General features: G+C 34.0%; 1 long non-coding RNA gene across 1 annotated transcript; it reads right to left on the bottom strand.

Annotated features, from left to right (window-relative positions):
• Window positions 1–14,667: 14,667 nt before the first annotated feature.
• On the bottom strand, window positions 14,668–16,043 carry LOC140021010 (uncharacterized). The gene is made up of 2 exons (XR_011824971.1): window positions 16,011–16,043; window positions 14,668–14,903 (listed from the first exon to the last, which is right to left on the bottom strand). It is a non-coding gene; the product is annotated as an uncharacterized lncRNA (long non-coding RNA).
• Window positions 16,044–18,476: the final 2,433 nt, after the last annotated feature.

Genomic DNA, 18,476 nt, shown 5'->3' with positions numbered 1-18,476 from the left:
TAGGAATTCTGTTCCCAAGTAGAATACCCATCGAAGAGACAGTTTTTCTCTTCAGAATTGTATGCTGATGAACTTCCTTCACCTGCCATGTTTCTGCAAAAAGAATTAGTTAGTTCAAAAAGTTGGGATATTATCCCTTTATGGATAATTTGGAAAGGAGCCAATTGATTGAGAAATGATGCTCCTAAGATGATATGGCTAGTCAAATACTCAGTCAAAAAGAAGGTATCTGAGAATTGGTCTTGTGTATGTGGAAATTTGAATTCAATATCAAGTTTAGGATTATTGGTTATTCTAAGGAATTCTAAAAGTTGGATTGGAATAAGGTTTTCAGGAATATAGTTTTGGTCTGACCCTGTATCAACTAGGGCTTTTGTTTTGATTACATAATTATCAATAATTAGTAATCGCATTTGGATCGAATATTCCCGAATTAACTGAGAATTGTTATTCAGGTTTACAAGGTTGGTTTGAGGATTCTGAATTGGGGATTTGTCAAGGATTTCGTGGAAACCATGAGTTTTTGGTCTACAAGAATTTTGTCTAGGGATTTTTTCTAGAATGTCAAAGAGAAGACCCTTTAAAGGATCTGAAATTTGGTTCAAATATGATTGTCTTGTTTCAAGAATATCTTCAATGATGTTGAAAAGAAGGTTTTGATTTTTAATCATATGTCCTTCTTTTTCATCTTCATCGCTGATAGTTGGGGAAGAAGAGGTTGAAGTATAATCTTCCTTTTGTTCAGATTTGATAATATTTGAATCGATCAGAGGATTTGTCAGTTGGGCTATTTGTTTTGGTTCATGGGTTTTGAGAATGGATAAGGCTGGTTGTTTTGTAGAAGGATAAAGGGTTTTGAGATTCATAGGTTTGGGCTGCTTATTGGGCCTTGTACGGTAGCTCAATAGCCCAAACTGTTTGTAAAAGGATCCAAGATATCTTCCTTGGAACTGATCTTCTGTCGGTTTGGGAAACCAACTTGCTCATTGGTCTTGTCCACAAGTTGTTTCTTCCCAGGGCTTAATCTTCTTGTATTGGGATTCAAGAAGGCCCTTGAAGAAATCTTTGTTGTGAACTTTGTCTCTGTCTGATTTCATCAGGAATATATGTTGATATCTTCAGGAGCTTGGGAATAGTTTTGATGAATCCTCTTGGGTTATTCCAGAATCATCATCAGATGTGTATATGTCCAGAATATATCCAATTGATGTGATATTGAATAGCATTGTTTCCAGGAGGATGTTCCTGTCTTGTAGATCAAATTCATCCTTGTTGGTTGTGACTAGAATGTTGCGAATAATATTTCTGTCTCCAATGATGAGATGTTTATCCCACCATTTTTTGAATTGCCCAATAAATCCTACGAATAGGATATGAGCAGTCAACTGATTGTAGCCATAGGGTTTGGTAACTAGTGGCAGTCCGACTGCGACCCACTTCCTAACTCTTATGCTTTTTACTTTCTTTATCTTCTTTACTTTCCTGGTTTAAGGGGCTAACCCCTCGTCCCGTCTGGTATCAGAGCCAGAGGGGGAAGTAGGGAGATGGCTATCTTTCTTTACTTATTATGATGTTGGTAGTGTAGATCTACAAGTTTATATCTTTCTGATGAGATTTATTAACTTCGTGATTACCATCTTTCTTTATTTATGCTACTGATAGTGTAGATCTACAAGTTTAGATTTGATTAGATGAGATTGGTTAAATTCGTGATTACTATCTAATGTATTCAAACTTATTATAATTTTGCTAGTATTGATTTCATGACTTTGGATCTGGTTAAAGGGCATGGAACCAGTATGTGCTAACATCCGGTCCAAGTAAGACCATGAGGGATTTGGCTCTGTAGGGGTGTTAAGGTTCTTGGGGTGGTATGCTCCAGGACGGGGAAGTGTCAAGAGATCAGATCCAGGGAAAATGTTTTTTTACTATCAATTTTATGATTTGTTTGGAAATATAGTCATCATGCATAGTTAATCTTTCTCAAAAAATTTAGATCTATTCTCGTAGGTTTATTTTTACTATCTTTATTATGATGGAAATATGGTCATCATGTATAGTTAATTCTTCTCAAAAGGTTAGATCTTTTCTTGTAAATTTTCACACTATCCTTTATAATCTGTTTAGAAAAATGGTTTATCCTCCATGGATCCCGAAGGATTCTGTGCCAAAGGGAAAAGGATTATAAGTTTTTCAATTCATTCACGTGTTTAGTTTTTATTTATTTTCTTGTCTTTATTTATGGCTTCATCTGTCAAAGCATACTTTATTTCTCCTAGTTCTTCTTTAAACAACAAACCTTTAAATGATCTTCAAACTAGAATTGCTCGGATAGAGCAATCAATCCTTATTCAAGAAAAACTAGAAAACAAACCTTCTGAATTTCAAATTGATGAACAAAAAATTAGATCTAATTTCTATGCAAACCACAACTATTTTAAAAGAAAATAATTTTTTGACAAATATCAGGGAGAAACCCGAAAAAATATACAAGCAAACTTTTATGACTTTTTAAGAAAAACAAAACAAAACATTCATTTCTTTGACTGGTATGAGTCTCAAACATCTCAGGTGTTCGCACCAGATTTCGATAATCCAGCCCAAAATATTTCAAAAATTGCATCCTCTATGTCAAAAACTATACAAACTCAAGTTTTTACACCAGATCTTATAGATCCAATTCAAACTAAGCCAAAACCCTTAGATCCCTCCATAGATTTATCTCAAACAAATCCTATACTAGAATCTTCTCATAAACTTTCAGAATTCTTAGATCCATCAAAATCAATATATAGAAATTCAGCAGATTCCCCAAAACCTTTTCTAAAATCCATACCAGGATCTATAAACCTACCAAATTCGCAAGAAGATTTGGAAAAATTCATAGGTCTACCAGATTCTCCCGTAGATCTATCGAACTCAATAGATTTACCAAACCAAGAGTCTATTGACACTTCAAAACTTTTGATATTAGGTCAACCAATAGATAATTCTGATAATTCTACTAGTCTTGATGTAAGAAAAGACATAGGAAATTCCTTAGACAAAGGACATTCCACAATAAATGTCTTAACTAAAACTCAGGCCAGTATTAAACCTATAATTTTCAAAAATCTTCAAGTGGAAATTACTGAGGATAGAATTCAATCAATTATTCCTTCTCAACCTTTTACTAAAATTATGGCTATTAAAGATTCACAAACAAATATTATTTTTTCTAAACAAGAAAACCAGTTAGTTGAAACCCAATCAACTAAAGGTATATTTCAGAATTCTTTACAATTACCTATCTCAAATTTGTCCTATGATTTTCCTTATAACAAACTTATTCCTCGGGAAAATTCAAAAGAAAATTTTGCAAACAATAATCAGGAAGAAAATCCTAGATTATCTATACATTCTTTCATAACTTACAAACAGTTGCAGCTTGATAAGCTAAAGGTACTTAATATCGAGTACCCAAGCCTCAAGGTGGAATCTTATACAGAGGAAACATGGTTATCCAGCAAATACAAGGGACAAACTGAGGAGACATGGATCTTCAACAAAATAAAGAGACAACCTCAAATACAGGGAATATTTGAAAAATCAGATCTATCAAAACTGGCTAGATCTCGAATCGATATTCCAAGAGCCATCAGACCCATCAAATGGAGTCAGAAAAATTAGATATTCAAGAAGAATCAATATCTGATTTCCGTCTGGTATTAGAGCCAGAGGGGGAAGTGGGGAGATGGCTATCTTTCTTTACTTATTATGATGTTGGTAGTGTAGATCTACAAGTTTATATCTTTCTGATGAGATTTATTAACTTCGTGATTACCATCTTTCTTTTTTTATTTATGCTACTGATAGTGTAGATCTACAAGTTTAGATCTGATTAGATGAGACTGGTTAACTTCGTGATTACTATCTAATGTATTCAAACTTATTATAATTTTGCTAGTATTGATTTCATGACTTTGGATCTGGTTAAAGGGCATGGAACCAGTAAGTGCTAGCATCCGGTCCAGGTAAGACCATGAGGGATTTGGCTCTGTAGGGGTGTTAAGGTTCTTAGGGTGGTATGCTCCAGGACGGGGAAGTGTCAAGAGATCAGATCCAGGGAAAATGGGTTTTTACTATCAATATTATGATTTGTTTGGAAATATGGTCATCATGCATAGTTAATTCTTCTCAAAATGTTAGATCTTTTCTTGTAAATTTTTACACTATCCTTTATAATCTGTTTAGAAAAATGGTTTATCCTCCATGGATCCCGAAGGATTCTGTGCCAAAGGGAAGAGGATTATAAGTTTTTTAATTCATTCACGTGTTTAGTTATTTATTTATTTTCTTGTCTTTACTTATGGCCTCATCTGTTAAAGCATACTTTATTTCTCCCAATTCTTCTTTAAACACCAAACCTTTAAATGATCTTCAAACTAGAATTGCTCGGATAGAGCAATCAATCCTTATTCAAGAAAAACTAGAAAACAAGCCTTCTGAATTTCAAATTGACGAACAAAAACTTAGAATTGAATTCTACGCAAACCACAATCATTTTAAAAGAAAACAATTTTTTGACAAATATCAAGGAGAAAACCGAGAAAATATACAAGAAAACTTTTATGACTTTTTGAGAAAAACAAAACAAAATACTCATTTCTTTGACTGGTATGAGTCTCAAACATCTCAGGTGTTCGCACCAGATTTCGAAAATCCAGCCCAAAATATTTCAAAAATTGCATCCTCTATGTCAAAAACTATACAAACTCAAGTTTTTACACCAAATCTTATAGATCCAATTCAAACTAAGCCAAAACCCTTAGATCCCTCCATAGATCTATCTTAAACAAATCCTATACTAGAATCTTCTTATAAACTTTCAAAATTTTTAGATCCATCAAAATCAGTATATATAAAATCAACAGATTCCCCAAAACCTTTTTTAAAATCCATACCAGGATCTATAAACCTACCAGATTCACAAGAAATTTTGGAAAAATTCATAGGTCTACCAGATTCTCCCATAGATCTATCGAACTCAATAGATTTACCAAACCAAGAGTCTATTGATACTTCAAAACTATTAAGTCAACCAATGGATAATTCTAATAAGATCACTAGTTTTGACATAGGAAGTTCCTTTGACATAGGATATTCCACAATAAATGTCCTAACTAAAACCCAACCTATAATTAATCCTCAAGAAAAAGTCCAAACAGTTATCTCTTCTCAATCTCTTACCAAACCTATGGTTATTAAAGATTTACAAACAAATATTATTTCTTCTAAACAAGTTGGAGTTCAGAATTCTTTACAATTACCTATCTCAAACTTGTCCCATGATTTTCCTTATAACAAACTTATTTCTTGGAAAAATTCAAAAGAAAATTCTGTAAACAATAATCAGAAAGAAATTCCTAAATTATCTATATATTCTTTTATAACTTACAATAGTTGCAGTTTGATAAGCTGGAGGTCCTTAATGTCGAGTACCCAAGCCTCAAGGTGGAATCTTATACAGGGAAAACATGGTTATCCAGCAAATACAAGGGACAAACTGAGGAGACATGGATCTTCAATAAAATAAAGAGACAATCTCAAATACAAGGAATATCTGAAAATTCAGATCTATCAAAACTGGCTAGATCTCGAATCAATATTCCAAGAGCCATCAGACCCATCAAATGGAGTCAGAAAAATCAGATATTCAAGAAGAATCAAAACATCCAATCTTTATATTCTTGGAAGGATAGGATTGATCATCCCTCCGCTGAAAATACAAAAAAGCAAGCTATCAGACGCATCCGATGGAAAATTAGACGCATCGGGCAAAAAACTCAGACAAGATCTTCTCTGAACAAATCAGTCACCAAACAAGAGATTTAGGCAGAATCTACTTCAACAAAATTGGTCATTCATGAAATTGAAATCAGGATTGATCAGGAAGCAGCTTATACCCATACCAAGAAGATTCTTACAATCTATCCAGAAAAATACATTTTCAATCTTTCTACCCAATTCATCCCAAAAACTCTTCTTCCAAAAACCTACTTCTCAAACTTGTTTTTCAAACCTTAGAAGACCAAAAATTTTGGATTGTACAATACTTTCCAAATCCTTTACCTAAACAAGAGTTCGAAATTCAAAAAACTTCCTTGATCAATACGATACAAAACTTTCAAGGGTCTCCTACCCTAAATAAATCATATTCAAACCCTTTTTTACAAAATTATACTCCCAACCGGAAAAACATCCAAAATCTATACCACCCTCAAATGATTCATTCTGATATTTTCAGAATAAAATCCAATATCCTTTAACACTCGAACAATAAGGAAGACATCTATGAACGGAGCATAGATGAAATGCTCAGATGCAATCTTCCTATGACATCTCAACAGATAACAACCACAGCTATGTTTAATCAGATATTACATGGCTGCAATCAACTAACTGCTCATATCCTATTCATAGGATTTATTGGGCAATTCAAAGGGTGGTGGGAAGAACATCTCATCATTGAAGACAGAAAAATTATTCACAACATTCTGGTCCCAACCAACAAGGATGAATCTGATCTACAAGATGGGAACATCCTGCCAGAAACAATATTATTCACATCAATTGGGTATATCCTAGATATATTCATATTTGATGATTGTGAGAACCCGTGGATTTTCTTATTTTCTAGACTTTGTTTTATTTAATTGCATGCTTTTTCTATGTTTTTTTATTAGGAAAAATTTTTTTTTAGATAATTTTTATGAGTAAATATAGTTGTAAAATTATTTTTCTTGTATTAATTAGTTTTTGAGAAATTAAGAGCGTATACCGGTTGTAGGACTCACTAGTGCGGTAAGTTTGATAAAATTCGGCCAATTAGGTTAAGTTGTGTATACCGAGTTTAATTTATTAGATGTTAAGAGATAATTAGAAGTTACCTAGATGGATTATTATTGGAGAGACAAAAGGATAGAGATGTATTAAATGGAGTGACAAGTGTCACTTGGAGGTTAATTCTTAACTTAGTCAATTTTGACCAACTTTCTTGCATTACCAATTTAAGTAAAAATTTCCAAAAATCATCCTCATTTTAAAGCTTCCTTGGCCGAACCTCTTGCTCCAAAAAAAGAAAGGAAAAGCTCTCCAATCTCTTGCTCCAAACTTGCTCAATCCAACAAACCAACCGTTTAATCTTGCATTTACTCCATAAAAACCCTTAAGTGAGTGGTTGTGAGGTGATTAGTGAAGTTGTTTGGAGGATTAAGGTGCTAAGTTTCTCTTGTTCTTGGGTTGTTAAGGTGAGTAACTAAGGGACCTTTCTTGCAACTCAATAATGCTTAATTATTGACATGTGTGAGGTGAAGTGATGATTTTAGGTGTTGTTTCATGACTTTTGGTAGAATTTGGTGCATTTTCTATTTAATCATGATTTTTTCTGTTTTCATATGATTACTATTGTGTGGCCATGTATGAAGGTTGGAAATGATCTAGAATGAAGCTAGAATGCGTAAATTGTGGTTGTTTGCGGAAAATTTCCGCATTGAACGGAAAAATTCGGATTTAGGGTTTCAATTCAACCATTTTGCCTGGTACTGTTCCTCATAGTTAGAGGCCGAATTAGCCTTGGTTTAAAACATGAAAGTTGTGGAGAATGATATTTTAGAGTTTTCTCCAAAATTTCAGCTCAATCGGAGTAACGTAACCTGTGAAAAGACCGAAATACCCCTACTGCCCTGTTTCTATCCGAAACTGATAATCAGCTTCTGTAATTGGTTATTTTGACCGGGAATAATACTGATTTGGTGGTTTATGTCTTCTTAAGAATTATAACCTTGTATCTTAGCTTTCAAATGGCTTTGGAATCACTTGAATTGGAGTTGTATGTGCTGAGATATGACTGAATGAATCAGGACTGCCACAGTAAACTTTGAACTGGAAAATCTGGGGTTGTTTTGGTAAATTTTACCTAGTTAGGCTGAGAACTGGACTAAGTAGTCTTCATCAAAGTTATAGATCCCTGTCTCAGCTTCGAAATACCATAAGATTCGTCTTAATCTGATAAGCGTAACTTAAGTTACGATCAAAACACCGAGACACGTCAAACCTGCTTTTAGGCCTATTGTCTTTCAAATTGGTTTTCGGTTGCATTATTAACCTTGTGTTGTAATTGACTATATATGAAGGGTATTGTGACCCTAATTAGATTTTTTTAATAGCTTGTGAATTATATTTGAGGTTGTGGTTGATTTGGGTTGAATTTGGTGTTGAATTGTAGGGTGAAAAGTAAGAAAAACAAGGGGAAATGCTGTTAAAATTTTCGCAGGAACCCCGGAGCAGTTCTAGGAAATCTACAATATTTGGATGTCGAAATATCGGAATTGAGTTCCGTTTCTTGTGTTTTAAACTAGATTCATAGGGCTATGAACCGTGTAAATTTCAGTTTCTGGTTTGGTCTGTGGGATTTATGGTGATTTTTCAAAGTTAACTGAAATCATATACCTGCTCTGTCTTTTTCTGGTTAAGACAGCAATTTGAGGCTCGAATTTGATTGGCTTGTGATCTGAATCTTCTAAATATGTCTTCTGAGAAATTTTACCCCTTTGAGTCTATTTTCAAACGGTATAAATTTTACTAATTTCGGACTTAAGAATCCTAAGATATGATTTTTCAATCAGGGGTGTACAAAACTGAAAAAAAATCTGTTTTCTTGGAATTATTCTCACTTTCAATTTCACCTTGAGATATGAGCTAGTACATCATTGTAAGTATGATTTTGAGAGGAGTGAGGGGTTTTGGGGTCATGTATGTCCTTAGGACCAACCGTTTTCTTTTATTCTTAAGCTGTCTTTTATTTTCGTACTAGTATATAACTTGGAGAGGTACCTGACTAGTAATCGAACCTCATTTGTGCATCCTATTTACTCGGTTTTGGATGAAGAACTGTCAACTGTTTTACCTTTGTTATTCTTAGGGTTTCACGGAGATTAGGCCACTTTGGGTGGAAATTTTCGGAAGTACCTGTACTTGAACTGGTGAGTGTACCACTCCCCTTATTTGTTACTTAACTTGATTTCTGTACTTGCAAGCTGTGGTCTGAATGACTGTACTATCTGTTTATTCTGTTTGAGACGAGGGTGTACTTTATCACACTCGCTCTCTTGTCTGTCCATATGCCTATTTACTGTGTATAATCTGTTAACTGTATCTGAATTTGTTCGAACGTCGTTCGGAGGCTGGTATCCAACGACCTTTCTATGACCTCTGAGCTCAACACCTGTGGCTAGTGACTCAAGTCGGGCCGGCAAGGGCTTGGTCGATTAGATAACGAACCACAGTAGTCTGTTCTGGGAATCTTTGGGTATTGAGACTCTTGATTCCGGTATACTCGAGTATTACCATTTCTGTACTGTATGGAGTTCGGGCCCGGTAGGGGTATGTTTGGTGGACGGAAATTGGTGTAAAGTGGGGTCTACGGACATGTTGGTTCTAATTACGTTGACGGAGAGTCAACGGGTTCGGATCAAGTACAGCAAATGGAAATCTGGCTCCTGAGAGCCACCCGTATCCTTTCCCTTTGAACCATGGTGTTTAAATGCTTTCCTTTATATCCGGTATATGTATCTGATTGATTCAACATGAAAGGCCATGATTTTACCTCTATATGTTTGGTACCTCATTGAGCGTAAGCTCACCCCTTTCTGTTACCTTTGTTTTCCTTACAGGGAACCACTTTTTGGAACTGTGACTTTGAAACCTGAGTTGAGTTAGTTAGATATTTTGTATTGCTCCTCAATGGTTGGAAACCCTAATTGTATTTGCTCTTTTGAAAACGAAGCCCTAATTGTATTTTGTGTAGTATAAATACCTCGGATTGTACTGTATGTTAATTTGTTCAAGACTCCAATGAAAATATATGTAGTTTCCGATTGTTCGTTTTCTTTGGATCCTATCGCACGTACTATGTTGGGTTTGTGTGAATGGACTCCGTAGTCCTGGCGAGAGTTGGGCAGGCGGTCCGCCGAATCCTTTGGTTCGCCTTAGGGTGAGGTGGGGCTGTCACAATGATGATTCTGGAATAGCCCAAGAGGATTCATCAAAACTATTCCCAAGCTCCAGAAGATATCAACATATATTCCTGACAAGATCAGATAGAGACAAAGTTCGCAACAAAGATTTCTTTAAAGGTCTTCTTGGATCCAAATACAAGAAGATTAAGCCTTGGGAAGAAATAACTTGTGAACAAAACCAACAAGCAAGCTGGTTTCCCAAACCAACAGAAGATCAGTTCCAAGGAAGAAATCTTGGATCCTTTTACAAACAATTTGGGCTATTAAGCTACCATACCAGGCCCAACAAACAGACCAAATCGATAGAAAGATTGGAAAACCCTTTCTCTTCTACAAAATAGCCAGCCTTATTCAATTCCAGAACCCATCAACCTAGACATATAACCCAACTGTCAAATCCTCTAATCGAATCAGATATTATCCAATCTGAACGAAAGGAAGATTATGACAAATATATCTCAACATCTTCTTTCCCAATCACCAGTGATGAAGATGAAAAAGAAGGACATGTGGTCAATAAGATGGCCAAAAATTAGAACCTTCTTTTCAACATCATTGAAGATATTTTTGAAACAAGACAACCATACTTGAACCAAAATTCAGATCCTTTAAAGGGTCTTCTCTTTGACATTTCAGAAAAAATCCCTAGACAAAATTCTTGTAAACCAAAACCTAATGGTTTCCTGGAAAATCTTGACAGATACCTTATTCAACCTATGACCTTACAAAAAGAAACCATTAACTCTGAAAACCTGAATAACAATTCTCAGTTATTTCAGGAATATTCAATCCAAATGCGATTACTAATTATTGGTAATTATGTAATCGAAACAAAAGCCCTAGTTGATACAGGATCAGACCAAAACTATATTTCCGAAAACCTTATTCCAATCCAACTTTTAGAATTCCTTAGAATAACCAATAATCCTAAACTTGATATTAAATCCAAATTTCCAAATATACAAAACCAATTCTCAGATACCTTCTTTTTGACTGAGTATTTGACTAACCATATCATCTTAGGAGCATCATTTCTCAACCAATTGGCTCCTTTCCAAATTATCTATAAAGGGATAATATCCCAACTTTTAAACTAACTAATTCTTTTTGCAGAAATATGGCAGGAGAAGGAAGTTCATCATCATACAATCCAGAAGAGAAAAACTATCTCTTCGATGGATACTCTACTTGGCAACAAACCTCCCACGGAGAAATATCTAGCAATCAAACCAATGAGTGCCAAACATCATCCAATCAGAATCAAGCTAATTGGGAGTGGATCCCTGAAGAATCATCCTCAAACTGGATATCTGCGGAATCTACTTCAAATTGGGTATCCAATGAAACAATCTCAAATCAATTCCAAGCAATTGATGAAACTTCAACAATAAACTGGATTCAGGAAAATGAAGAAGAAGAAAATCCATTCCTAATTCCTGGAGATCCTACTACTCAATCCTTTCAGATCAAACTCAGAGACGATGCATTCTCACGCCTCTGGACAGAATATCACTACTTGGAAAACGAGCACAAAGAATCCAGAATCAGAAACTTTGATAGTATATTCTTTAACCAAGACACCGGTGAAAGAATACCTATCTACCATATACACAAATACAATCACGTTGGAGTAAGAGAATCAAATTACTCCATACAAACTCTGAAGGAACAATGCTTCATGCAAAAAAGATACATACAAAGAATGATTCTCAACAAGTATTTACTTGAGAAACAAGGAGTAAATACACAACATTACAAACAATGGATCAAAGAAGCATTAGAAGAATTATCAGCAATGATTTGCTGAACAAATGCTTCTAGAAACATTCAAGCTGGCTCAATCAGAAATTCAGAGAAAATCATTTTTACTATAGCACCGGAAGCACTGTAGCAATCCGACAAGTTACTATGCAAACACGGCAACAAAAGACAAACGTTGCACTGTAGCGCACTGTAGCAAATCACTGTAGCGGGTACTGTAGCAGTACAAAAATTTTGCTATAAATACCCCTCAAACCCAACACATTCCACACACCATTCTTACACCATTTCTTCAAGACTACTTCTCTCAAGACTTGAAGAAACTCTCCTCCTTCTCTCTACAAACAATTTCTTAGTTTTTATATTTTAGTTTTTAGATTCAAACAAAGGAGCAAGTCTTGTGCGAGTTTCATATCTGTAAGTTCTTTCTTATTCCCATATTCAATATCATTCAATCAAATGGTCAGCTGAGCCGCCGATATTCATATTCATTTACTTGTTTTTATTTACTTTGTTTATACTAACAATCTATGGCCGGCATTACCGCCTGATCTAACTTACTAACTTTTATATTCTGTTATTTACATTCTATTTATACATGGCTGGTTCAACCGCCTATACTAACTAGTGGCAGTCCGACTGCGACCCACTTCCTAACTCTTATGCTTTTTACTTTCTTTATTTTCTTTACTTTCCTGGTTTAAGGGGCTAACCCCTCGTCCCGTCTGGTATCAAAAAAAAGAATGGTAATTTAGAATTTTTATGTGAAATTTGTGTCTTTTCAAAGATCTTGTTACCAAAAAAAATAAATACTAGAGTGGTTAGCGTAATTGTTGAATTTAAAGGGGAGCTAAGTGAAATCTTCAGAAATATTAGAAGAAGTTTCAAAAATTTTCCCCTTTTTTTTTCACTTTATCCTTGTGATATTGTTTAAATATTTTCCCTTGAACTTCTCATTTTTCCAATAGTCTCCCTCTACTTTAATTGTGTTGTTCGTATTTATCCTGATAATTGGAAATTCAATGCAGAAGGTGACAATTGAAAGACAAAATCAATATTCTAGAGTACAAACATCAGTGTTTTCTAATTTCTAAGAACTTTTATGCTAGTAACAAATAGAAATAATGGGTATTGTTTGTCAAAAGCATTTGCGGAAACATCAATGTTCTTAAGTTGTGGTGTTAAAATAAAAACCAAAATATCAATGTCCTAAAATCGCTTTTTACAGATGAACTTGAATAACGTTACCTTTTACCTCCCAGTTGTACATGAACCAAAAAAAAAAAAAAATTCCTCAATTGGGTTTGAAGTCACATTGGGGGATGGCAGCAATTGACTTTAGATGATTTGCAGCTGAACCGCCAACTAAAGATTTGGAATATTTTCTGGAATTCCAGGCCCATGAATTTTCGGCTCCATATAACCATAATGAGTCGATTGGCCCAACCTGAACAAGGCTTTACACAATCCTCCTTTACACTCAACTGCATGGGCCCTAAACTCTATGTCAAAACTACTAAGGTAATGATTTCGTCCTTTTCTTTTATTAATTACTATCGATAAATAAATAAAATGGTAAATCATGTAAATGTTGGATAACGGGCCTCACAAGAAGCAAATTTTGTTTAGTTCATACTAGTTCGTGTAATTATTAGGATCACTAGGTGAGGCACACTCTATGTACACGTGTATTTTAGGAAAAAGTAAATAATGAAAAGGATATAGAATAACAAACTAGTTAGAGCAAAAGAATTAATTATAGAATAATGGGATTTTTTTAAATTGAAGTTAGGTGGAAGACTTGGATAGATATAGTAGTGTTGTATAAGTACAGAACTTAGAAGCAGCAATTACGTCAACGTGGACGGTTTGGAGTATGAGATGGCAATATAATACTTCGTCATGTAAGGACAAAATTGGAATAACAAATAATGACAATTTTTTTTAACACAAATTATAACTATTTGGCAAAAAAAACTCTTGAAAATACTTGCAAAACCTCTGATATTAAATTGCACATAATTAGTAACATAATTTAAGAGTAATTACATTTATCAAACAATTTTACAATCTCTAGTTATTAGAGGGGGGAGTGATGGATTGGATGGTAAGAGGGAACGGAGTACAAATAAGAGGTCTTGGATTCAAGACTTTCTACTTACATTAAAATAGAAAAATACAATAAAAATAAAATAAAGTAAGAAAATCTCTAGTTACTATGTTTGATCAAACAATGTTACAATGGCGCAACAGCATAGTTTGTTTACGATGGGAAGTTTTAAAGAAGTTGACGGTTGATTTTTTTTCTTCTTTCCTTTTTTAGATAGAAAAGCGTATTTTACGAAAATCAAAGCAATTGATAAATGTTCACAGTAAATTTTGAGGTAAATGGGGTCTTAAACTTAGCAATTCAGCTATTTAATTTTTATACAAGATATTGGGCAATTCCTTTTTTCTTTTAAATGCGTTTATGAGCATCAAAAGCAAGTGGGTTGAAGATGGCATTGAAATTGTGAAGACAATTTTGGTTAAAGATTGGGAGTCAAATTATGTTCTACTGAATTGTGAAATTTGAGAAATGAAAACAAATAAAGTGAATTCAAGATTGATTTCTGTATTGCTACATATTTTCCTTGACAAATCGATAATCCAAAACATAAGAACTATTTTTCTGGAAATCATTTTGCTTACCTTACTATTTTCCATTATTAACCAAACCATCAAAAATTCAGCATTTCTAAGGAATTGCAAAGCCAACAGCAAAACATGGAGTCTCTTGTTTTAATTATTCTGCATAATTTTGTTTAGTTTATGGAAGTCTCTTGTCAGGCAAAACAAAATAATAAAATTTTTTAGGCAAACTATTATAACTTTTATTGACATACAATTCATAGCAAATAAAAGGAGGTCTAATTTTCATATTACATCAGCAGATGCCAATCAAAACAAAAAAACAGCAAGCACTCAAAATATAATCATACAAAAATACAGTAAAACTACAACTGCTTCTCAAATCACATAGAAGAAACTGCTCATTCTGAGAGCCAAACAATAGCAGCAGCAAGCACTTGAATGATTGTGGGCCTATCAGATTGGAAGATAACAAAGTACTAATATTAGTAAATTTTCTCCAGCAAAGTGCCAATTTCATCTATAACCAACCCAAAAAAAAAGAGATATATATGAAAAGGCAACATTGTCTGGTCTAAACTATAAAAATTGCCAAATCTTTATTCCTTGCAGTGGTGGAGGAGGTAGAAAACTAATCTGGGAAGGGCAAAATATATATCAGCATTACATGATTATAAAAATTTATTCATCTAGAATAATCAATGGTTCAAAAGTACCTAAAAAACATTAATTAGTAGTTTGTAAGAGTTTTTGGGAGAAAAGCTAGATTGTAAACCAATTAGAAATTAAATAACTACATCAACTATTAGCATAAATTACTATAGAATTATTCTAAAGCATAAAACCGTTGACAGAAAATTAGATCAGTGAACAAGATAAACAATCTAAATTGTTCGACATCGAATATTTATTCCGTTCAAATGCTAACAGTAAAATAATTATCTTTATAATCAGTCGTAAATAAAAAAATCAATGAGATTCTTATAATATCGATTTTAACGAAACATAAGAAAGTGTAATGTAAGTATGAATAATATAAGAGAATTATTAGATTTCAAACTTTTGAGAGAGTTGAAACAATTGCTGGTAGAAAAAGAGAAAGGTTTTGGGATCAAAAATTTCAAAAGGTAAGGAAAGGAAATATTTGGTTTCCAATCACATAATAGTTTATTGGGAAAAAAATTCCTTCGAAAGCTATTGATTTGATGTTAGAATCATCTTGGTTTAGTTAATTGGTAACAGGCACCTCCTAGTTTACGTTACAGTTGCTACGTTATTCTTTGTTTTAAAAAAAAAAACTTATTAAGCTCTATCATTTTCCCATTGGATAGAATTGGGCAAGTTGGGATGCATAAAAAAAAATCTTTAGAAATATTTGGAAAAACAAATTACAAATTACAATAATTTTGCAAATTATCAATGTTAAGTTCTAATTAGTCCTCTGCAATCAACATATAAAAGTAAAAAGAATAAGCTAGATGAAGGCAGGCCTACAAAAATGTGAAATTTTTCAAAGAGCAAAATGAAAAACAGAGTATAAGTGCTTTTATAGGAACTTACTCAACGGAAATTCCTCCTCAGGCGAGTAGTCTTCAATGCGATCATTACCCAGATTTTGTCACAGGTACTTTCTATAAACTTGAAGTATGCATAGCGCCATGACTTCTTGAAGAGAAGGATTCCCAGAACTCCCAAGAGCCCGACAGCAAAACCCGGTCCCATTCCAGCATAAAACCAAGACCAATCAGATTCGTTGTGGCCTTCATCATCATCAACAGGCCCATTTTTGGTAGGCAATTTGTGTTCCGAGCAGTTGTTTGGGAGCGGGTTTCCACAAAGTCCACTGTTTCCTTCATAGATGGATGGATCGGTCAAGGTCTGAAGCTGATTTCCGGATGGTATTGGCCCTGAAAGTTTATTGTGTGACAAATTCAGAGAGTTCAATGAGTACAAATCAGATAAGCTTTCAGGGATTGCACCGAAGAGTGCATTCATTGATAGATCAAGTGTTTCAAGTTGCTTCAAGTTGCCAATCTTCTCGGGGATCCTTCCAGTCAAATGATTCTGTGAAAGATTCAAAACATGCAATTGAACCAGCTCCATTATCCCATCAGGGACCTCGCCAACTAAATTATTTGCTGAGAGGCTTACGGATTTAACAAACCGAATGCTTTTTGGTGAATACTCAACTTCTCTTCCTCCCTTAATGTCTTGAAGGCTTACTTGTGCATAAATGCCGTAACGAATGTCATATGCTGATACCATTAAGGCACTAATGTTGTTAAAGTAGTGAGGAATAAATCCACTCAAGTTCAGCATTGTCAGCGGCGACCAGCAGTTGTCGAACTATCGCTCGATCATGAGCCTACACCCCAATGGCGGCGATAAGACGGTGGTTGTGGAGACTTACGTAATTGATGTGGCCGAGGCCAACACGAAAGAAGAGACATGTGCCTTTGTGGATACGATCGTGAAACTGAACTTGAGTACCCTTTCCAGAGTTGCTGAGGATTTGGCGGGCAAAGCGCAACAACAGGTTTGAGATTTTCAATTTCTTTCGCTGGTTTTTTTGTTTATTAGCTAAGTAATTAGGTTAGTAGCTAGGAAGAGAATTAGAAATTTCAAAAAACAACGAAAAGACAAAAAAGACAAAAAAAAAAATTTTAAAAACAAAAAGATTTTGGTTTCCTCTTTTTTTTTTTCCTTTCTTATTTGCTGAAAAAAACATTGAAAAAACAAAAAAGACAAAAAAAATCCAAAAAAGAAAAAAGATTTTTGCTTCTTTTTTCTCGTTCACTTTTCTTTAGTTGGAAAAGAATTTTCAAAAAAAAAAATTGAAAAATCAAAAAAGTGAAAAAAGATTTTCGTTTCTTTTTTTTTTCTTTTTTATTTGCAAGCAAAGAACAAAAAACATTGAAAAAAACAAAAAATCCAGGAAAAGCACAAAAATATTTTGGTTTCTTTTTCTGTTTACTTTTTTTAAGCATGAAAAGCATTTTTGAAAAAAAAGCAAAAAAAAGTGAAAAATGATTTTGGTTTCCTTTTTACTTTTTTATTTGCAAGTAAAGAACGAAAAATTGAAAAAACAACAAAATCCAAAAACACACAAAAAGATTTTGGTTTCTATATTCCTTTACTTTTTATTAGTAGGGAAAGAAATTTTTTTTTTTAAAAAAAAAGCAAAAAAATGTAAAAAAATGAAAAAAAAGACATTATAGAAAATTCGCTTAGCTCTACCTAACCTGTATCCATCAACTATGCAAGAGGTGTTATTGTTTTCAAAAGGAAAAAAGGGTAATGCATAATTTTAAATCTGCCACTTTAATGTCTCATAAATACTCTACAAGATCAGTAATTAAATTTCTGTCCTTTTGTTAACTAAACAGCACTTGATTCTTTTTTGCCCTATTTAGCCTGCCTATAAACGCTATCTTCTTAACTTTTTAACTGTTAGTGAACATTTTAATAGCCACTGATGATCACTTGAGTTCCTATTAGTATGTCTAAGTGAGTTCCCTATAAATTTGCCTAAATACCAGAGGTGAAAATGATAGGTACTTCCACTTTCAAGCGTCAAAGTCAGCTATACTTGGGAATCTGTCTAAAGCTACTTCACACGCCTTTGCACGTATAACAACTAGCCCCGTAATTGTGTGATAATGCGATGGTATAGCTTTTGATGTGAATGAAATACTAATTGGCCTCTTTCCATTTCTACCTTGGCTTAGAAACTGAAAAAAGTACAAGTTAAAACTTGAAGTCTGCGCCTAGTGATTGGAGTTGACATCTTAATAAGTTGGTGAGGTGATAAAGCAATCAAGGTCAAGTTAGTGCCATGTATCTGTTGTGGTTCCCTGTTCGGTTGTTGCAGAGTAAGCCAAGTCGGGAGTCTCGCTATACCAAATAATAAGTGAGCGTGCAGTTGTGATTCACATGCCAAACATCTCCCGAGTGAGCCAGTTACATTCTCAGGAGACCTAAAAATGAATAAGTGCAAAAAGAGCACAAAATAGCACAAAATAGCAC

This window comes from Coffea arabica, chromosome 11e (assembly GCF_036785885.1).
Source record: "Coffea arabica cultivar ET-39 chromosome 11e, Coffea Arabica ET-39 HiFi, whole genome shotgun sequence".
Lineage (NCBI taxonomy): Eukaryota > Viridiplantae > Streptophyta > Magnoliopsida > Gentianales > Rubiaceae > Coffea > Coffea arabica.
Note: the sequence above shows the minus strand (reverse complement) of the source record. Positions and strands in the feature narration are given on the sequence as shown.